Here is a 24,366-nt window from a genome sequence, read left to right on the forward strand (position 1 = left end):
ACCTGAAGACTCAGATTGTCTAATATTAACCCAACCAAACACATCAACCAAACACAAGAAACTTGTTCACTACGAAACAATTAAACCTAAAGTCATTACCTGAGAGAAGTTAGTTCCCCTTCCCATAATCTCTAGTGCTCCCAACGGCATCATTATCTCACTGCCATTGCCCACAGTTGGCCCAACTTTACCTAACTTGCTACTTTTTCTTTTTTTTTTGCCTTTTTTGCACACCCCCCCTCACCTTTTTAATGAAACTCCTTAGATTAACTCATGACAGAACCACTCTCCTGCCTTGACTCGGTCCTCACTCACAAACCATAAATTTTACTTTGACCTGCAAGAACTTTCAGCAAGCACAAGTGATCACTGTTGCTCTGGAGGCTGGGCCTATATTATTTTCACTTCACAGATGTTGGTGAAGGGCTCAGTGAGCCACAGGCTAAAGCACCACCATGCTTCAGAACATCATCTTCACAGAAGTATACATTTTAATAAAAATGTGTATACATGTCCCTCTAAATCCCCACCATTAAGAACATCATTTGCTTTGAGCACCACGATGCTTCTGCCAACCATAAACGGGCAAGAGTGAGCAGTGGTGGATACAACTAGAACACTTCATGTCAACCACGTGTGCTCTCCTTATACTACTCAACTAAAATAATTTTTAAAGAAATGGATATTCTAAGTTTTAAGTACAATTTAACTCCCCTTTGCAAAATTGGTTTCTGTGCCACGAAGCAGAAGTATTTCAGGAGACACTCCATTAAATCTGGTTAACGCACCATCAGTTCAGTTGTAAAAACATTATCTATATACATCAAATAGTTTCCAAAAGAACAAAACAATTTAAAAGAATTATCTGCAAAATGAGCTATTCATGTTTTATTTCTGTCCAGATTGCCCTACAGCTTCTATACTGTGATAAAACTTGCCAACAAATCATACAATACTGGAGAATCAACAGAGAAATTTACTGGATGTGCAAAAGGAAAGAGAAATTGGGGGAAATTCCAGTATGAATCACCACTAAGGATCCTTGGGAGGGGAATGAGAGCAAAAGAGAAAAGAGGAACACAGAAATAGTTCCTCCTGTAAAGAATGCTTTTCTATGGAAAACCAAACCAGACTTGGAAAGAGCGGCTGTGGATTCCTCAGACAGATGGTGTCAATAGATCTATTAGTCACTTTGGCAGCAGCAGCACAGTGATGGGGTTTACAAAAAGCCACTTAAAAACTCAACATAAACAAAAGAGAAGTACATTAAGAAGTCTATTTGACTTTCCAAGACAAGACACTTTTTCCACACACATCACATAAAAGCAGCTCCTGTAAACGGCAGAGTCTGCTCTGTGCTGCAGGTTTACAAACTGTGGTAGACATCGACTCACAAAACCCCACCTGGGACAGCTGCCCTTCCCAGGTGAAAAGCTCAGACCTGATGGCTTTCCTGTGTCAAAGTCCTTGTGCAACTCTGCTTTTGTGTAGGAACTGACAACACACAGTGCTGTCTTCTCACCGACATAACATTTAAAATTGGAAGTCACAGCTGCTGACTCTCCTAACGCAATCAGAGAATCATCTAGGTTGAAAAAGAGCTTTAAGAACATGAAGTCCAACTAGCACTACCAAGTCCACCACTAAACCGTGTCCCCAAATGCCACATGTGCACATCTTTTACACGCCTCCAGCGATGGTGACTCTACCCTGAGCAGCCTGTTCCAATGCCTGACCACCCTTTCTGCAAAGAAACTTTTCCTAATACCCAGTCTAAACCTGCCCTGACCCAGCTTGAGGCTGTTTCTTCTTGTCCTGCCACTTCCTTCCTAAGAGAAGAGACCAATCTCCACCTGGCTACAGCCTCCTATCAGGTAGTTGTGAGTGATAAGATCCCTCCTGAGCCTCCTTTTCTTCAGACTAAACACCTCTAGCTGCCTCAGACACTTATCATCAGACTAGAATTTGACAGAATAGCTAAATGCATTAGGAACAAAGTCAATTTTGTATTTATGCAGAACTACACATTAGCTATTAAATGGCATCCATCTGTTTAGGTTCAACAAATAAACATTATTCTACTCTATGAGAAACTGCATGTACTTTAAAAATACATATTCCCAGGATTACTCTCTTCCTCACTGTTGGTTCACTGATTAAAAAAGGCTGTAGAAATAATCTCAAACAGTCCTTTTGGTGGCAAGGAGCTCAAAGATGCACTTTTAATTCTCAGAAATATTTAGAACATTCCAAAAAGTCCAAGTCTATCCCACTGTCACACTTTATCTCTCCAATAAGAAATTCAAGTGAAAGAGGCAGTAGTTGAATCCTTTTCTTTGAAGTGGAGGCAGATGTTTAACACAGAACACTCATCTTCAGAGAGGACAGACACTGATAATCTTAACTGTTAGTCATGTAAAAAGGAATGCATAAGCCAAACAAAGACAAGGTTGGTCTTATCACAGGTGATGCACATGGTCGGAAAACTCCTTGGAAAACGGTCAAGAATTAAGAGCAGAAGAATTATAATTTAATTACCCACAACAAAGCATTCCACCTGCCTAGCACAAAATCTGAGTCACACAGTTGCTGCTTTAATTACACAAGATGCACTGGTTGTTACTATGCCCACACTGGCACAGCAAATGTATCTTCAGGAGCATTTTCCCTCTCTTTGTTACTGCGTTAGAAGGGAAAGCTTTTCTCAAAGAATCCACAGGACACTTGACAGGCTCCTGGAGGTGAGCATGAAGTTATGCTCAGGTAAAAGAAGGCAGCAAGACCTTAGCCTGCTTATAAGATCTAAATCTGACCAAACAATACATACATATGGAGAAAACACAATATGTAAAATAGCAATGACACAAAGCTCTAAAAAGTCCTTTCTGCTACTATCTGTCATTAGAAAATAAGTCCATCTTTGGTCTTCCCTTGAGGATGGATGCTGAACTGCAAACTGCAAGCCCCTGTCACCCCCCAGGAAGCTATTCCTAGAGGACCAGTCTGATAGGATGGAACCAGGGGGGAATCATCCCCATCTTTACGTCTTAAAATTAATTAGAGTGGGTATACAGAGCCAGGTACAAGGATTTTTTCTGCATTTACATAGGATCTTAATCCAAAAAATGTAGAAACCTCTTGCTATACTCTAAGAAGAGCTATAAACAACTCATAAAATACTACACTCTTACTTTCAATCACCTTATAAAACTAAATTCCAGACTTTGTGTGTGTGTGTGAAGTCAACTATCTTTACTTGAAAAATAATTTGCTTTCTACCGAACCACAACCTGAAAAGAGACACATGCACACACACACACAAATAAAAAGGCACTCCTGGCATTCCCAGCTGATCATACAAAAGGCAAGAGCAATACTGCTCTGTAACCAGTATTTTACGCTAAATTTTAATTAATTCAGTTTTCTGCTGTTGGACATGCATTTCCTTCAGGGAAAGAGAAGGAATCAGAGCAGTGTGGCCTTGTGCTCACACTGAGCAGAATCAAGCAAGGTAGGGCAATAAGAGAGGATGTGGATTCAGGGGAAAGAGTGGCATTTCCTAAGGAAACTGTAGCATTACCATAGCAATGCTCCAGTTGGTGTCTCTAACAGATATAGAAGGAATGAAACAAAAATGCTCAAGAAATGTGGATGTGAGGGGTAATGAATTGCTTGTCATTATAGATTTTAAAAATGGCATTTTCTATTCTAATGGAGCAGAAAATACATTTTGTAAACAGCATTCTTGTATCTGAAGCTTCCCAAATTGTAAAAAGCTGTTTAAATGCACACATGAGAGTTACACCTCTTTTTTACTTCTAATTATATATAAGCTTTCTTATTTTAATGACACTTGAAGAAACTTCATTTTTTCTTTAAGGCTGAATGTTTTCTCAGAGAAAACATTCCCCTCTTCTATAGCATGCCTAAACTTGTATTTATAATGAGGGAGACAGGCAGTAGTAGAGGATTAAAGGCCTGTCTAAAAGGAGTTGCTGAAAATTGTCAAAACTATTGGCTCTTCATGAGAAGGATGAATATGCTACAGAAAAAAAAAACAAAAACAAAAAAACCCAACCAATTACCAAAACCCAATAGACTTATATTTGTACATTATGCAAGGATGAATCTATTTCAAACTACATAACTAGGTATTGTGAATATAAAATAAGGCAGTTGGTGATCTAGAAGAACAAGTACATCCTTTCAGCTATCTCAGAGAAGGAATGTGAAGCAAGATAAAGATTTTGGAAGGAAGAAAGAGATGTTTTTATCTTAGGACAATGAATTTGAGTTTGGGACTTAAGGATCCAATAATTAACCTAGCTCCATAGTTAGAACACAAGTACACCCAAGAAGAAAGAAACCTTATCTTTAAGAAACATTCCTTACTATATAGTAAACTCTGACAACTTAAATTTATTAAGAGCAATATATTTTTATGTTCAGGATACACTAAAATAATCAAGTAAGATTTATTTCCTTCTTATAAAATTCAGAATTACTATAAAGTTTCAGTTGCCTACTCTGAACTATGCTGGACCTTAATACAAGACTAATCTAGTATGAGTTATCTATTCCCTAAATAATTTCTAAATTCTGACACACACTGAAATATGAGTGTATCAAAACAAACTGCCATATGGAGCCTCTAACTTGATTGTTCTTAACAAGTACTTCATGACTTTTGCATGATTTTTATTTATCAAATTTACAAACTTAACTTTGAAGTCTATTCCCATGAATAGACAAATACAACAAATAGTTTTCATTTCATATAAGGCAAGGAAGGAGAGAAAAAGGTTATCTTTAGAAACTAATATAATCTCTGCTTACTGGGTTTACTCCTTAAGACTTTTCAAAGCAAAAAAGATGAAAAAATATAATCAAAATAGTTAGGATTTTATCACTGTGGTAAGGATGCCTTAATAAAGTAAGAGGAAACATATTACCAAATGTAATCTAGAGAATTCTTGTCTTCCTGTTGCTCCTAGAATTGAAAAATGCTTTCCTTTAAATTATTTTGAGAAAATGCTTAATTTTGTAGATTTCAATCACAAATGCTATACTGAGAGTTATGGTTAATACCAACACATTCCAAGCCAGTGTGACATTTCCCACACAATTCCAAGATAATACAGTAGTAAGAAATACTGAGACGTAAAAGCAATAATTTTTGTTGTTCGTAGTAGTTCTGCCTTTTGTTAAAACTAATGTTATGTCAGCACTCCTATCACGGGCAAACAAATCCAACTTATATTCCCAACTATATCTTTAAGTCTCTGAACCTTATCATGGGAAGAACACTTGTAACAAATGTCATGTTTCCTGTAATAGACATCAGCAGGGAAGATTAAGTGAAGTGAATATCCAATACTTCTCAATAATCCCTAATAAAAGATAAATGCAGTGAGGATAAATAGAGAATTCTGTTGGATTTTTATTTCTTTTTTTTTTAATATTAATGTGTTGCACATACACAGAAAAACAAACAGAACTGGTGCTTCATTGTTAAAGGACAATATTTATCCCTAACACAACATTCCTTTGACTGTGAGACTGAAACCACTTCCCTATGATGGCAAGATAATATTGGCTACACTCTGATTTTCCATTCATGTTGTTGAATGCAGTCTTGTTCCAAGGCTACTTCCAAAAAAGGTAAAATGATTTCAAATGTCACTATGAAGATTTATTTAATAAATCTTGTTCTTCAGACTCTCTATCAAGTTTCTTCATGCTAGAAGTATTTCTTTAAAACTCAAATACAACTAGAGTAGCACCTACTTTTTATTGAATGCATATAAGTTAGGGTGGCCAATGTAACAGAGAGGCCTAATACAGAGAAGAATTAATTAGCTCAACTGCTGAATGCTTCCCAGGTTGCTATTGCTTCTGATGGCTGGGTGCTGTGATCTTCTTCCATGGCTTTCATGGCACCCTAATTGGCGATTTCTTAATCCCATTAAAACAAAAACCCAAAGAAAACTCCCAAAACAACAACAATCACCAAACCACAACACAACAGCAACCACAAAAAACAACCCCAAACTAACCTGAACCTTAGGTTAGACAGGTGCCGTTTACACTAGGTAAAACCAAAAGAGCCCATAAAAAACATCTTTATTCAGTCAATGCAAAACAAAAGCAAAGAAAAATTCTGCTTGATTAATATTTTCAGATTCCGGCTAATTAAAGCAAAGTCCTCCCATTACAGATCTGCTGATATCCCACACATAAACACAATGGCAAGAAGTGGTGAATACATTATGTGAATGTCTTTTTAAATGTACAGTTTCCAACAGAACCTATTTAAAGATTTTGATCTCCTAAATGAGATTCCAAGTCAGAAAAAAAAACGAAACCCCTCCAAATCACTTTTCATCTTTCCTCCCAAATTTTCTGCTGATTTACGAGGAGAATGTTTTTAAGTTGCAAGTTTTTAAGTCTATATGCTTACAAGCCAGATATATTAATGTCTGAAACGGAGCCATATCTATGAAAACTGAAAATCTACATGCAATCTTTCAGGAGGGGGTGCACACTAGCACAACTTTTAATACTTTTCCCAACAGTGGTTTGGGTTGGAAGGGTCCTTCAAGATCATCTAGTTCCAAGCCCCCTGCCACGGGCAGCAACACCTTCCACTGGTACCAGCTTGCTCAGAGCCCCATCCAGCCTGGCCTTGAACATGGTTTCCTGTAGTTTAACTCAACCCAGAAACAAAGAGGCCTCTACTGCTCTGACCTGGTCTGTGATGACATAGAAAACAAAGTTTAGAGGGAAAAGAGTTTGGTCTTAGCACCTTCCCTGAAACTGGGTACTAGACCTCAAGACTGCCAAGTCATTTCACTGGGTATGAATGTTAGCAGAGCTGTAGTATTAACACTGACAACATTTAACCCAACTTCTTAAATAGAGATGTCTTTTGATCCTACTTTATCCCCCAAGGGTATTACTTCATATTTAAAAAAAAAATAAAATAATTAACTTGGTACCTACCTAAAGACTAAAATAATAATTTCCTACACTACAACATACAGAAAGGCATAATTTTGCTTAACAGTTGCCAGGGAACTATGCACGTTCCAAAACATACCAGATACATTATATAATATCTGACTTTCAAAAAAAAAAAAAAAAACCAAAAAAACACATATGTATTTTAGAGACATACCTTAACATGTTCAAAGAAAAGTTAACTCAAGCTGTAATTAAAATAAGTAGGGCAGGGCAAGCAAGACGTCTGGAATAGACTGCTTACAGAAGACAGAGAAAAAACTGAGCCAAGCATTAAGTGACAGAGCAATCACACAACCAACCAAGTCAAACCAAGAAATTCTCCGTTGCTACCACCCACCACATTATCCACGCTAAGGAACCTCAAATCAGGAAGGAAGGAAGGAACTGCTGAGGAAGTCCTGCACACAGGGATTGTTTTTGATTAATTAGCAGAGATCACATGTCACTCAGGACCTCTGTGACTCCAACCCTCCATCACCCTTACTATCACACTTGCTGTGTTAAACACTGCTTCCCAATCTGCTGACATCTAAGTGCCTTCAAATCCCCACTGATCAGGACCTAGAAAATGACTTCCTACTCAGCAGGCACAGGGCTCAGGGCAGACCTTTGGACCACCACGACTGCTGCTGTCCAGCAGATGGTACAGAAGGCAAGAGAATTCCCATGCTGTGAAGGAGATACCAAATAAAACAGGTACCTGTGCTGGAATATGTGTGCTCATTGCAGACAAACGGGATAGAGACCTGACTTACCTCTGTTTGCAACCCTTGAGAATTTAAGACCATGCTTAGGGTAACCTAAACACAAAACCCCAAAAAATCCTCAGGGTTTTTTTAACATATAAAAAGCACCATTACAGAGCTGTTAAAAAAGAAATACTGAAGAATCTGTCTTTGTACTGGGCTATGAGCCTTTCCTTACATCCCCTGAATTCATAGAGCTGGAAGATTACATGTCTGATGATTCAAAGATTCTCTTACAAGTCCCAGCTACAAATAGCAACTAGTCTTACACTGTCAACCAGAATGCAACCTGGGACAAAAAAAAAGCAAAATCATTCACAAAAAAAAAAAAAAAAAGAAAAACAAAATCAAAACCAACATGATGAGGACACTTGATACCAAACATTCCAGGCTAAACATTTCATTTGAAGTGCCTGTGGCAGGCAGAAAGTAGCAAAGCTCCTTGTACTCTTGAAACGAAAGGCAGCATTTTGCATACATTCTCTTGCTTATTGCAAATCTTCCCTGATTATGTGTTTATGAATGTTTAAAAAGTAAAATGCTGCCTTATTCCTGGAGCTATCTGATCACAAAAATAGGAAATGCACATTAAAGAGTAAACATTTTACACAGTTGCACCTAGGGTAAATACAGAGCAATTGCTATGCAAAGCACCTCACGTAAGAAGCTTCAGTATTCAGCTTACAGGAGGAACCAAAGTACTGGGCAGTAAAAAGCTGCAATTCAAAGTGAACAAAATATAATTTTCCAGTCATGCAAACACTTAGAACAACATTAAAACTAGGTAACCAAATCATCTCATCAGTTGGAAGAGTTTAGAGTCCCTGAGGAGAGATGAATTGTTAAGGACAACAACAACAAAACTGAGTCAGCTGGCATCTACATTCCTCCTTAAATGCACACTCTTCCAAGAGATATGTGTGCAGTATGCTCTGGAATTAAGGTTTTTTCCTCTTATCTGCATATTTGTACGTAGTGCACAGTTCAATACTAAAACCATCTGATCCCTCTCAGACTTAGAGACAACATTACTTGACAGCACTAGACTAGGAAACTCCAGTGGTGTAGTTTATCTGACATGGCTTCAGCCACCAAATTTGTCATCTAGCTTGCTAAAATGGACACCATTTTCATTTGATCTTTTGGAACAACAGAAAATTTTAAGCATTACCAATCTTGAAATTCCCTGTAGTAGATTCGCAACAGGCTGACCCAAGACTGTCTTCAATGAAGTAGTTTTGAATGGACAGAGCTGCATCCTCACGAGCTTCACATCACAGGCATTCCTAGTCTACATCTAGTTCCTTCTTGAACAACAGGTAAACACCAACTACAACACAGCAAAGTAAGCTTTTGGGGCAAAAACACAGTGTTTATTTCATTTTCCCTAAACGTATCAAAACCCCTCGGATACATGATGCCTCCTTCTGTGAACAGGGCAGGGCAAATGTCAGCAGTGTCCACTAAAAGCAATCTTCAGTCTCCTCTAGAAGCTGCTAATTACGTCAGTCATGCTGAACTCTGACAGTTTTGTGCTCTGAAGTGATACCCACTCATTTTATTAGTGAAAGAGGCAATCTGCAGTGAGAAACTGAAATAACTATTAACACTTTATTTCCAAAAGAGCAACAGTTCCACAAACTTTCCTTTTGTGAGTAAAATTCCACTTGCAATAAACACCGCTGGGATGCAGGAATGTTAACTCCTTCCCCAGAAGAGAGGGAGAAGAAAACAAATACAAAACACCTAACTGGTTTTGCACTTCTCCTGCGGGATAAGCACTCGCCTTTGAGTTTGCCAGTTGCTCATCCACTTGGGCAGATTCTCAAGAGAAGTAAATTAACAGTGGCTCATTGACTTCACTAGAACTACACTCATTTACAGCAGTTAAAGCTGACCTACATTAAAGCAGCATTTCACACCGAGGAAGAGCTGCCTGGAGACACTTGGAGCCAGGAACTGAAGAGTTTTTCTTCCACGTACTTAATCATTATGTTTGAACGCTCACCTTCCTCTTCTCCAAGAGCCTGCAGCCTCCCCTACGCTGCAGTGACAAAGTGACAGCTCATACAATCAGCCATTTGGAAGTGGGCAGCCCCAGCCAGCTCACAGCTGGTGGATGGTTAGACAAAGCCTCCGAGAGCCTGAGCAACTGCCCTGGAAGCTTCTGGGAGGGAGTGGTGCCTGTGCTTGCCAGGCTAAGTTACAGAGCTCCGTTTTCAATTCGAGTCTTATGGGTTTTGCCAGCCATCCTTCTTTTAACAGTCAGAGACATGTTCTGCCTGGAGCTGGTGGTTCGTTCTGACTGGTGATGGACTGTAATGAAAGGAGGCTCTACACAGTCAGAGATGAGGCAGGGAGAAAAAAGACAAAATCCGGGTCATTCAGAAGGGAAAACTGCTAAGACACTCTTGAGTTTCTTCTCTACTATGCATAAATATAGGTCTGAATACATAATCCAAACCACTAACAAAGAAAACAACCAAACCCCACAATCACTGGAATTAAATAAAGATTTAAGATACTCAGAGATACACGGAAACATTCAAGGTCAGACTGGACAGGGCTCTGAGCAATCTCAGGTAGTTGAATATATCCCTGCTCACTGCCAGGGGGAGTTGGATGAGAGAACCTTTTAAAAGGTCCCTTTCAACCCAAACTATTCTGTGACTCCATGGTTCAAGATAACAAGAAGAATAAGCACATGAACTCCACAGCAAAAGAAAATAATATTCAAAGGATGTAACTAGAACTAGAAATCTCTATGAATTGTCAATTTGAACCTACAGACTTCAAGGAATAGGCTTTGGGAAACCTACAGAGATGTTACTGTACAAAGTCAGACACCACAGAATCATTCAGGAGCAACAGGCAACCTGAAGCATAAATAGAAGCCTGTACTTCTCATTTTTCTCTTCACCCTTCCCCATCAAATGGCTAAAAGAGGATATAGAGGCTGCACTCAAATTTTGATATCAAATGAGTGCACCTTCGGTGGTTTTTTTTCCTTTGGGTTTTTTGTTTGCTTATTGTTGTTTTTGGTTTTTTGGGGGTTTTTTTTGTTTGTTTTTTTTTTTTTCAGTTTTGTTTTTTTGGTTTTTTTTAAATTAGCTTAATCTAGTTAAATCAATTCTTATATTTACCAGGGCATAACACTGTTTACATAGGACTAAGTGTAAAACCCTGACCTCTGTATTTCCACCATGACCTCAGAGAATAGAGCCCACTCACCCCACCCCAGTTCTTACAACTTTAATTATGTTCAACAAGGCTGCCATGCTTTAAAGGTATCATTTACCGAGACAAAAAGCTGTTTATTTTTATTCCCGTTAATCACTTCCATTTTGTTTTATTCCACTTATGCACCCTGGATTTTGCACTCAGAACTGCTATCAGGCTGGATCACTTCAGATGCAGCTGAACAGTTTCTTGTGCTGCTATGCAGTCCTATAAAAATCCACACTATTTAGCTTTTATCCAATGTAAACAGGATCGATCACAAGTTCAAAAAAGCTTCCAAATTGCTTGGCTCTTAGAAATCTTTAAGAGTGAGAGAAGGCAATACATGGACAAAAGACAGAGACAGGTCTTACCTGTCTCATTATTTACAATTTTAACGTCATAAATCAGGCTGATGCCTTTAAAAGAAATTCCAGCCTTTCTGTATAACTTCCCTGTCATTCAAAATATGGCCATTCTCTTCCCACATACTGTTGAACTTACAGTTTCAGGAATATGGTTAAGACAGAGAACTGAGTGAAAAGCTAAGTTATCAATGCAACCTTAGAACTATCTAGAATAAAAGCTTAAACACACTGGGGGAGTTTTAAGTGTTACCTCAACAGGTCCTTTGAATTATTTAATGGTATATGAGAAAATCTACAAAAATACATTAATGTTAAAAGTTAAGCTAAAATAGTTTAAAGCCATTATCGTTTAGTTTATCATTATCACTTAGTTTAAAGCAATTATCCTTTCCCTTTACATTTAGATGATGAACAGCCTAAGTAAAAGTTGTATTAGATTCAGTCTATTTAATGGAACTTCTAAATTGAAATAAAAAGTACGTAGTTTTAACTTTATGGCAAGCTGCACAATCTTCTCGTTTTCTTTTCTGCACCACATGAGCTACTTGCTCATTAGACACAAATGGGTAGAAAACAAGAGTTTCTTTGTTTGCATACATTAACTTAAAGCTGTAAAACTCATTCAGCCAAACTTTCACCTTTAAACCTTAACCTGACTTGTAACAACATTTGTAGCCTCTAAAATTACACTGCGTGCACCCAGACAGAGTTAATCACCCTTCACTTTTGATGCACAGAATAATGATCTACCACTTAAACTTGAGCCCTTAAAAGCCTGAAGAAAAATATGTAGGTATCTCTGTCTTAAATCAGTAGCAAAATAACAAAACTCTACCTAGCATTGACCAGTTGAAAAGAAAAACAAAACTAGACTTGTAGCTCATGGAAGTTGGAAATAAGTGTATTTAAAGTCTCCTCAGATGAAATTCTTGCTTCCCAGCACATGCTATTGATCTGACACCTGGTACTTTTAGTCACTAAGGAAGGTCTGGCTTTATTTTTTGTGTAATTTAAAACTTCTTGGGGAAAAAAAAATAAATGAAGTAGAGATTTGGAAACAACATGTTCTAAAAGCTGATGCATTTGTTATCATTTTAAGTTCTTTCTTTAAACAAGTGATCTGTGCTTAACACTTTGTTTAGAATATATTATGGCTCCCTTCAAATATAGTGCTAGTAGGAACTAGATTTTATTAATTTTCAAAACTGAGCAACAGTTTAGTATTTTTGCTATCTAAAAAAATTAGAACTATGGAAAAAACCCCCTTGGATTTATGTATTATACTTCCCTAAATGCCCCACAAAAATATACAGCACAGGAAAATTCAAAGCCAGAAATGTTTTGGAAAAGCTATTAGACACACAAACAAACAAAAATCAAAACACAGCAGATAAAAATGAGAAGCTACAACAAAACCAGTTTGGGTATTCAGGGAAATGAGTGACTACCACATGAAAGACACCAACAGCACCAACACAACATACCATAAATTCAACCTTACAATCGATGACGAAAAGGGATCCTAAACTGCAGAATCTGATTACTCTTGAATTTTTTTCTAATTTTTTAAGAAGTGGCATTCTTAATCATCTCCTTTTCCCCATTATTAAGCCTCCTAAGTAACAACACGTAGAATAAAAGTGACACACGACTTGAGCTTCAGCAAGACAAGGTAAAAATTAAAATCAATAGTTAAACTTCCTTTGACTTTAAGGGGCTGAGAACTCATCCAAGTTTTCTTTTATTTCCTCAGGCCACAAAAGGAATGAGTTGCTGCTTCTCTTTCGTTTATGCTAATAAAGAAGAGGGAGCTATTTTTATTTTCTCTTTATTACTGCTGTAAAAAAAAAAAAAAGGAATCCTCATTTTAGAACAAGTTTTAACGGGTATGATACAGTCTGCACACATAATATGCTGGGTGGAGTAAAAACCCTCAGAAACACAGTGCACGGAGCCAATAATGGACTTGTCGCCAACACCCTGTGATTTCACGACTGCCAGAACAAAAACAAATGCCACGTTCAGTTCATTGCAAAGAAAGGGATTCATTAACTTGATGTGGCTTTTTACTTGACCTGCGTAAGGTGAGCAAAATAAAATTTCCTTTTACGAGATTCAAAATGACCAGCTGCATGCCTATGGGAATTGTGATGAAATGACAGAGTTAAATTACTACCTCTGTTTAATTCTAATTATTACTAGACTGTAGGTCAATGTGAATTTTTAGCTGAGAGGTTGCTGCTTTCCTTCCTGCAACAAGGTAACAAAATGTAAATGCCTTTCTGGAAGTTGATGTAAAATAAAATGCAAATTCCTGTCAAAGACAGAAATATCAGTCCTGAACACATGATAATCTCAGTGCAGACACTAACCCAATCTTTTTGGAATAATGATTGACTTCATAGACATGCAAACAGTAATTTCCCCACAAAAAAATTCACAGTTATTAGTCACAATCAATCACAGTATCAATAAACCTTATAGTCAGAGAATTGGAAAAACCCAGAAGTTGCCTGTGCAAATGACATTCACTCCTTCTGGTCACAACATTAAAGCATCAGGTCAACCTCCCTAGCCTGGCTGTTCCAGCAAAGGTAGGGGAAAAATAATCCCCATCTGCTATGTAATACTGGGGCAGGAATGGGGATTAAATGATTAAATAGCCTTCTTCCACATTACAGTCATGGGTACCACATAAGTGTATGGATGAGAAAGATGCAATCATTTAGCTTTAAAAAAAAAAAACCCAACCAAATGAAACAACTGACTTCCTTATTTTCTGCTGAACACATCACCATCTCCTCCCCAAAAGAGAAAAATCAGAAACATTTTAAAAGAAAAGCAGGACAGACAATAAACAACTAAAAAAACCTGCCAATCTAGAAGCCAAAAGTGTTGTGAGCAGAGATTTTTCAGCAACACAGTTTAGGGAACTTAAGTCCCAAGCAGTGGATTTCTATTTTAGTATTTGCAGTGATAAGCTCCAGAGGAATAAATACCTTATTCTAGAAGAGCCTAGTTCCCTTTTATTTTCTATGCTCATGAACTTGCTGCAGAAAGGTCGACCATTTTAAGCAAAAGCATCATAAATGATGCCACTGTTTGTTTCTTTTTACAATTCTGAAAAAAAAAAACAAAATATAAACCCTTAACACTTCAACACACACTTCACTGGTTTCTCTATTCGCTCCACTAAAAACTTGGAAGTAAACAGAAGTATGTTTATATCAGTACTGTAATCCTCCCACAGAATAACAGCCTTTGAACATTTTGAACATTATTCCTGGTATGATACCAAGCTACATTACCATTCAGCTCAGGAACTGCCAGAATCAAACTCAAGTAAAGTTAAAATGCTCTGTATGTCTCTAATCTTGTTTCACTTTATGTGTTTCAATATTTTGCTTCCCCTATAGGCAACGCAGATTAACACTCATGAGTGGGAGAGAAATAGAAATCGTTATTTTTTTTTTTATTTTCTAAGAAGCCAAGTATTGACCAGTAGCAAAATCCCATCCTGCACACTCCTTCCCATTTCAAAGCCCTGACTGCTTTGAAATTTACATTTAAAAAAAAAAAATTTAAAAAAATCCCAAGATGTTCCTTAAACAATTATTCAGAAGTTCATTTCTTAGTTTCTAATCTTAACAGCAGAACTTGACAGTTTTCTCCTTGTATCAAAAGGCAGCATCCACCTTCTGTATTCAAGAGGTAAATGGCAGCAATGGTTTCTTCTTTCTCTTTGCATCTAGTTTTAAATTACTCTTTTTAATTTTTAAAGGCTGTACAACCTAAGCAATGAGCCTCATTAATCACTACTGAATGATTTAACCCAGCCATTCAGTTCCAGATGCCACTCGGTGCTAGAGATATGCTAATTCCTTCCAAGCTTTACTTCCTTTTGCAGTTGAAACCATAATTTTCCACATTGGTGAAGACAGGATTTTACTCTGTGCACAGGGCCTCCTGCCAATCACTTTTATGCCTGAGCAGTGGCACAGTACAAATTCCATTCTGTGGTTACATCAGACACTTTTTTGTTAAACCTGTTCATTATACACCTTCTCTCTCCTACACTCTGCTGTGACAGCATCACAGTCCCAAACTCTACCCTCTCCACTGACAACTCCTCGTTTGGCCAGCAAAAAGTAAAATAACCTGTTACTACCCTTACTTACCCCGTTTTCTTTTCTCCTTGCTTCCTCACACTACTTCTAATTTTTTTCCCCTTTATCACCTCCCACCACTAAACACTTTGATTATGAAGTATCTGTCAATCGCAGTACCTAGGGCTCTAGCTCTATTCCGAAACCAGAAAGTTGTACTGACAGAGTTGTTTTATGAGTGGGAGGTGAGGGCAGAAACATTTAGAATTTGCAAATCCCGGTTCTGAAGCCGCCTAGCATCCAAGAGATCTCCTATGACAAAGCTAGGGCAAGTGACAACTTTAATACCAGGTGCCAAAAGGTTTTGAGAGAAGAAGCAGTTTAGAGATGTTGTTGAACAATTTCTGATCCAAAAATAGTATTTTATGACCTTGTATTATGCTTTCACCACAAATACAGGCACAACTTATTTTTGGACTTGGGAGCTGCTATCCTTATCTTGGGCTTACATGCTTGGGCTTGTTTGGCCAACAGGAGATGTCTGGGCTGAAAAGTTTGCTTTTGTCCAGTGTTAGTAAAACGCACTACAAAAGTGAGAAGCCTAGAAGGTTCTAAAAGAATACACACACAAACACATTTTTGATTGGCTTCTCACCTACACAGAGCTAAAGAGGCACAGGTAAATTCAAAGTTATACAGCTTTTTTCTGTCAATTGGCTCTTAAGTCAATGTTCACTACAATCTCAACTTTCAGACAGGCTAAGAACTCCCAGTGATCCATAAACATTTGCAACTGAAGTCAAACACTTTAGCAATTTAATTTAAACACTGGAATCAAGAGTTTCAAAAGGCACTACTGATTTTAAGTGGCTCCAAACTCAGGCTGTAGGTTCCCAACTTCAACAATTCACAACGCCCTGGATTACAAAAATTTGAGGTTTAGTGTCTACTCCAAGTCAAGCCACTCTTTAAAATATGTCCATCTGGTCACTATCAAAACACCACTTCTTTCTCCATTTACTTCCAGAAGAAAGAGAAGTTGATCCCGTGCACATCTTTAGGCCTATATTAAATCCTTGGCCACATATTATATCCTAATTTCTAAGATAAAAAACTCCTAATGCCTATTATGCTACTGTAGAAGCAAACAGTAAAATTAAAAGTCTCCTATATATGAATTTATAACCATCAACTGCTCTATATGTCCAATCTTCAACATAAAGGCAGTTAAGCAATTAGATAGGAGGCAATATAACTAACCCAGAACGTAAAATAAATATCTTGCTGGAGGATATGCAAATTTCAGAGCACACAAAAATGCCAGCCAAGCAACTTTTAATGCAATACTGGCATGAAACAGTTTAACAGTACTAAAGAAATCACAATTTTGATTTATGCACGCGACAGTTGAAGGAGCAGAGGACAAAGACTACAAAACTGAGTGACATCAAAATTACACAGACTATCCAGTTCTCTCAGGAGGCTGTCATGGATGACTCCAGACTTCACTGGTTGGAAACCCATCCTTGCCATACCCTGCACTGCACGTCTGGAGAGACAGTTTGTTCCACAACCGAGCTTATTCAGCTGCTAATTCACTATGCAAGGTGGAGAAAATAAAATATTAAGTTTTAAGATTTTTAAACCCAGAGCTCAGCACAGGCTTGTCAGATTTACAGGTCTTTAATCTACAGTAAGGGGTGTTCATATTATTTTAATCATTCACTATATTAGCATTAGACTTAAGGTAATGCAATACCATATTGAGCAAATACTTCCCAACAGAAAAGGGCAGCTTGAATAATTCTGCATATCTGACTATGCATTTCTTCAAAGAAAGTATATGTACTTCAAGACTGCAGTAGTGCAGAAAACACTCTCATTTCCTGATTAAAGATATTCATACCATTTCAAAATTAATGTATTCAACTAGCCATTTTGTTCTAAGTCAAATTTACAGTGAGTTGTATTAAAATTAGATGTCCTATTCATTTAATTTGCAGTTATTTACTTAAATGTAAATAAATATAAATATTTAACATATTCATGACCTTCTAGAGGCACAAAGTCTGGTGGCAGAAAATAAGAGGTAAACGGGAGTACTTTCTGGGATTTAATTCTACCACCAGTGAGGAAACTCACTGAGGTACTGCCCTCTTGTTTAGATATGGAATCCAATCCTTTGCTATGGAATTTCTTTGAAAGTCAAGTAAGGAAGAATTCTTCACCAACATATTCACTATTTTGTGGAAGTGTAGATGCTAGTACATTTTACATATATATATATCAGCCTTCTGACTGAGAAGATGAACACCTAAGATGCCTTTATTAAAAATCTGATGGTTTTATACACTAGGAGTATAGATTTTATATATATATGTATATATATATATAAAATTTCTTAAGATAAAACCCAAATGTGTTCAAAATGAGGTTGGAGATGACATACATGCTACTGCCTTTATCAAAATCCATGTACTGAACATGTACATCAGAAGATGAAGTGCATTCCCAAGTTACACCATGAGGATCTTCTCTCCTGCAGCACAGGTTGACATCATGTCACTAAAAGCTAGATGGAAAAGTGCTCAAGTTCTGTGTAGCTCTTTGGATAGTGGTGCTGAAAGAAACTACAAGAGAGCTTGAGGTCCTGAAAAGCAGTTTTCACGAAGACACAAAGATGCTTTATAAACTTTTAAAACATACTGATGCTTTATTTAAATCTACAAGTGCACTCTCTGCTGACTAATGGTAGATCCTCCTCTCCAATTTTCCAAGTTTCTACTTCTGGAAAGCACAATGAACTTCCCATCAAAATAAAAGTGAAGGCAAAAGATTTTTTATTCCCCTTCCCAGCACAGAGTTTGCTTCCTTTTGGTAAGGCCACTTTAAGGCTGTATCATTCAATAAACCCTTCTGTCCTCAGCAAAGGCGAAATGACTTCTCTGTTCACGGGTGAGAGCAGAGCATTCTGCATCTTCCCCTTGGCTGCAGCTGCTCAGATGGCAAGCAAGTTCTAATTAAAAAGACTGGCCTGCTGCCACCCACAAATCACATTACTGTCAATTTATCTATTTCATTTTAATCAGTCATACACAGACACACACATACAAACACCAGTCTTAGTCGGAAACTTTGCTAAGCTTCAGAACAAGAGAGGCATGGAAAATATTTACAAGTCTCAGAGAGCCCTACAATAGTTCTTAGCATTTGACAGTATTAAACCTCCTTAGTTGTTCATATAGTCCTTCCCTTTTCCACAAAAAATAGTTTCCTTACTTTGTTTTCAAAAGGTCCAAAAAAATAGAATATACTTTCCTTAAGCTTCTATTCATTATCTTGTTGAAGTGTAGGACAACTCCCCTACTACTTATACCTGAAATGGATACTCCCATATAAATACCTCTCCCTCTATCTCACTTTATGCTGTTAACACCAATTAAATCATATCCATTCCTGGTCTGAGAGGCCTACTCTCATACCTCCTAAGAAGTGTTCCAGAACAATATCTTATCATTTTTTTGTGGATAAATCTGGGCAAATGCACCATTTTTTTCTAATTAATAATCAACTAATAAAGAAATCCTGACACCCAGATTTAAATTCATCACCATCTTATTTCAATTAAGCTTATCATCATCTTCAGGGTAAGGTAACTTACAGCACCTAACCTAAGTTAATGACCAGGATACTGAAAGATTTAGCTCTTTAAAAACCAGACCCCAACACTGTAACACAACAACAGAATAACAGAACTCTGCACATCTGACTGAAAACTGAACTCATTATCAGCTTCCCAGCTGTTTCTCTTTTTCCCTGTTGAGATTTTCCATAGTCTCAATTGTGCAAATTCAATGTAGCTGGCTGCCATCTATGTCAGCAGCACAAAATATTTGTGCTCGTAAGACATTTTCTTTCTTATCATAAAATGCCCTTCTGCCTCTACCACTGATGTAAGGCTGACACAATAAGCCAAGAGGCATCAGTATATTATTGAGACAGAAGGTGTGCACACATCTATATCTGTCTTTCTCCTAGAGAAGGTATAAACCAGAAAATTATCTACCCTTAAAAGCACCTCTAGCTTTCAAGATACTTAAGAATATTTCTTTGTCGCTCTAGTCTCATCTCTTGGTCAAGATTCTCATCACTAACAGGAAAATACTCTTACTTCCCCTGTTTACACAATTTATTGGACTTAAAATACACCTCAGTTGCTACTTCAGTAACTTCACTATTTAACTTACAATTTTATGAAGAGGCACTCATGTGAAAACTTAAGGAAGGTTATCACCATCGAGCCAGATTATATAGCAAAGCACACAAATAAAATGTGTCAGGATCTCAGCATATAAAATTCTTAAGTGCCCTTTAGTTTGCCTGGAAAGAGCAAGGTTCCCACTACTTTCCTGGCCGCAAAACAACCTCAAAATATTAACAACTATTGACAGCAAAACTACTCATTACTAACTATTCAAATACACAAAACCCCCCCAACAAGTTCACAACAGTAACTTCTGAACTGACTACTCTGATCTTCACTACAAAAGAGAAATTTTGAAGAAGAACCTCAAACAGCTTCTGTGACACCAAGCCACGTGCCCGTTATTCACACAACGCATTTAACTACGACAGAAATAACAAATTGCACAAGTGGAGCAAGTGACTGGACCTGCCAGACCCAGCAAATTACTGCGCTCATTAGGCAAAGCTATCCCCTAATGAGACATAATATTACACTTCTTCAGCCGTTGTGAAACAAAACTCTTCCCAGTTATTTAGGAAATATAAGTGCCAACCAAAACCAACGTTATTTGAGAGCGAGGGAACAGGTTCTCAGATTCTTAAGCATGGCTATAGATTTGTCTGTCTTGAATGTCTGAATATTTTCTCTTCTCACAAAAGCAAAACTAGGGTTGAACCGCATTGGCCATCACTTCCAAAGCAATTTATATTAAAGCATCATTTGGCATAGATATCACATGTTGCTGTTTGACATTAAGTAACACTGCTACCTAAGTGTCACTAGTTTCTGATATTATTTGTAATGGCCCATCTACCTTTGAAGATCCAATCAGAACCTTTAGCTCGTAGACTCTGAAGTATCCTTCACATAAATTCATGTTTTCTAATAAAATCTTATGGACCTACACATGAATTCCCCAAACTTCAGGACCCTGAACATTACAGATGATCCCTGCTACTGAAAATACTGACTTCCTCCAGGACAATGCTATTGGACTACACGACACAGAAGAAAGAAAACATTTGGTAACCGACACTGACTGAAGCAAGCAAAAATCAGCTTGAGTGTTCTTCTGTTTTAAACAGGTATCCAACTTAACTGCCAAGCTATATGAAAAAAAAGCATCTCTTACTGGGTGCAAGGTAACAACAAAACCCACATTAATGCACACTGAAAAAAAAAAAAAAAAAAAGAGTTTGATCTCCACAGATACTATCAGTACTCACAAGGATAAGTGGTTTTAATCAAACACCTGGATGCTTCAAGAGTGTTTTATCACAAGTAAGGAATGATCAATTTTATAGCATATGGTTATTTCTTTTCTAGCTTGAAGTCCTCAAGCACAATACAAGTGCTGCCAGCTTCTTCAGCTCTGAGCAGCTGGCTCAATCTTTCTTAAACATTCTTACAGTAAAATTACTTAGAACAGCACACAATGCATTAGGGGTAGGTGAAAAACACACAGTTTTTATGTTTTCTTGGGTGATCTACTTGCTTTTATAGATTATGCACTTAGACTTTCATAATCCTTTGAATCACTGTGTAATACTTTCACAGATCTCTCTTATTTCATTACTATTAGACAGAGAATATGGAAAAGCAGTAGAAACATTCCCTGAAATGCTCTAGCACTTCACAAGGGAAGTTTATAAGCACAAACTTCTGAGACGAACAAACAAAACATATCAAAGATGTGGCTGATTTATTTACTCCAATAGGTAGCTTAGCCAACTAGAAAGGGCTTTGGGGACACTCCACTGACACCCTTAAAAGTATTAACCATCAGGAGGTAACTCTCCCATGAAGGAATACAAGAGACAATTTTGCCCTCCACTGGCTAGAACTATCACTGGAAAACACGCCTGCCTTGCTGCTGTCAGCACTGCCTGCTTCATACTGCACAAAAAGCCTCTTGAGCAAAGGTACCAATCCCATTTGAAGCACAGCAATTAGTAAGGGATAACACGGACTGGAAAGGGAGAAAGGGTGGGCGTTGAGCAGATGGGAATCAGCAATGCAATGAAATACCTCGTCAAAATATAAAGATTTTCACGGAGGGAATCAGAAAAATCCAAAAAACCCCATAGCAACATATTTAGCCCTGAGAATTGCTAGAGCAGCAAATACCCATGTGGAAAACCAGAGCCTTGACGCTCATTCCCAGCGAAAGTGTTCTGCATGTTGCCCTTCAGATAACCAAAAGCTTTTCTTTTCCAAAGTATTAACTTGATGATGCTGCTTCTTGGGGGGGGTGGAGAGATGAAAACTACACGGATTATGCAGCCAAGTCTGTCCCAGAATGAAGGAAAAAGGGCAGAGAGCAGGTAAATACTCAAGAAAACAAGTATACCAGAGAAGTATCCCTTAAAGCAATTTTTATTCTTTATGCAAAGAAGCATTGAAATTACACTGGGAGAACAAGGGAGGAAAGCTTCTATATTCCAATTTTCAACACTATTCAAATTTAAATTTACTCAACATTTATTAACCACAGGCTTACATGAAAGAAGGTACTTCACAGGATTGCACAAAGACAACACTGGGGTAAAAATTAGGGGTTTTAAAATCTAAGTGGTTTACCAATTACTGTTTCAACAAACACTTAACTCACCTTTCTATTATTAAAAATTTTTCTCTTCCCCATCCCCCAATTACCTTCCCACTTCTCAGTAGAAGTTTCTAACATCTCATTTAGAGTGTGGCTACACAAACCATTGATTTAGTAGTGGGTGTTAAGTGAAGGAAGTGAGAACCTTCAGTGGAAGAGGGAGGAAAGGATCAATCAATTTGCAAGATCAGCTGTCAGTAGAACTCAAAGGATTTCAGTGTGGAAACTGCTGTAGATGACTCCTGTCCTTCCTTCTGCACTGCAGCCATCTGCCCTCAAACTTCATCCTGCCAAAGGTTTCTGGCATCTCCATTGTTCCAGACACAAGACTAACTATTTGATCACATTCTAGTTGAGGGGAAAAAGAAATTCCTCTGGTGAGGGAGTTGGAACAGAGTTATTATCTGGTGCTCGTCTCTTATCTTTGTTACTGAGCTTGCTTACATGGCAAAATTAAAAATCTCCATAAAAATTCATGGCTTTCTTCCTTTTGTTTTCTCTCCAACTCAGCTGGAATCAACACTATTAGAGAGAGCATCCCCATCCTGGGGGGAAAAGAAAAAAAAACACTGAAAACAAACTTATACGCAACTTATTCTATTGTGCATTTATATGAAAAATAGATGAGAGAATTAAAAAAATAAATAAATTTGTTTCTTATCTAGGAGTTTAAGACAGCCCAACACAGAACTGAGTTAGAGAGTGCACTGCCTACGAAGACTTTTCCAAGGGGGGGATGATTGGCATAAAAGATTTAGAAAGGGAATATTGGTGCAAAGGCTCTTCCCCATTCCAATTGTTTCTTCCATTAGGTGAAGGCGGCAATACAGAGAAAAATCAAATTAAAGACAGCACAACTGACAGGGTCAAAAGTGAACAGGGTCAAGAGTTACTCAGAGATGCAAAGCTTTCCATATTCAAAGCCACAAGAAGCAAACCTAATACCTAAGAGCAAAAGTGTAATAGTTAAACTTATGATATCATCTAGAAATAGACATAAGTTATTGCATTTGGTGACATAATTAAGACTTAAAGCTTCAGGCAGCGTACTTAAGTCTTTCAAAAAGTTCACTCATTCATTCACTGACCAGATGTCTCATGCCACCATAACTTTAATGACTCAAAGGGGTCCTCCACAAACTTATAAAAATCAATTAAGGTAGAAGAGTTCGCGCCCAAACTAACCTTAACTATGGCACAAGGGTTTACTCAGCGTGTGACAAAAGGCATTGTGAGAATGGGAAGGAATACCGCAGGCAGACAAACACGGCCTCCTGAGAGCAACGCGAACCTCGAGCAGAAACAAACCCGAAAACCCCCGGAGCCCCCCACGCCCGCACGGGCGCCCCGCACCGCTCTCGGACACCACGGGGGCTTACACAGAACCAAACCTGCCATACGCGACACCCTATTAGTGCGACCCTGTCTGTAATCTACAGGCACGATAAAATGCCCCAACACGCATAAACCCCGCGCAAACAGCGCCTTAATGACCACTAATCCCCCCTATCTCCTCGGCCATCTCCCCTGCGCCCACTGGCGCTTCGCTTCACACACGTGGGTAAACTTTAACGGCCAAGGTGAAGCAAATCCCGTCCCCGAGCACCCCCCACCCCTCCCCGGCCGTCGTGCCCCCCGCCCGCGGGATTAACCGGGGGCCGGGAGAGGGGATGCGCTCAGGGACCGCCCGGCGGAGGGAGCGTGGTACCCGGGGGGAGTCCCAGCCCACCGCCGCGGGAGGACCACGGGGCCGCTTCCCGCCGCCCCCTCACGGCCGGGGCTCAGCATCAGCCGCGGTTACATCCAGCGACCCCCGGGAGCCGCCGGCGGTGGGAGGAGACGGCTCCAGCGCCGCGCATCCCCGCACACCCGGTCCCCGGGCAGCCCCCGCGGCCGGCGGCAGCTCCCGGGGCAAAGGCGGTCCGGACGCCCGCCGGGTTGGACACAGAGCTTCGTTCCCGAGGAAAGGAGGGGGCCGGGAGACGCGAAGGGGCCAAACCGTGGAGGTTGGGGGGGATGGGGGGGAGCGGCGGGAGCGCGGCCACCGCCG

The 24,366-nt window shown here is 38.7% G+C and overlaps 1 protein-coding gene across 7 annotated transcripts in view; it reads right to left on the reverse strand.

The window, feature by feature from the left end:
* Window positions 1-24,366, reverse strand: part of ROBO1 (roundabout guidance receptor 1) — a 707,409-nt gene that overhangs the window by 279,912 nt on the left and 403,131 nt on the right. The gene's annotated exons all lie outside the window — the stretch shown is intronic.

The sequence above is a fragment of the Pseudopipra pipra genome, chromosome 2, assembly GCF_036250125.1.
Source record: "Pseudopipra pipra isolate bDixPip1 chromosome 2, bDixPip1.hap1, whole genome shotgun sequence".
In the NCBI taxonomy this organism is placed as follows: Eukaryota; Metazoa; Chordata; class Aves; order Passeriformes; family Pipridae; genus Pseudopipra; species Pseudopipra pipra.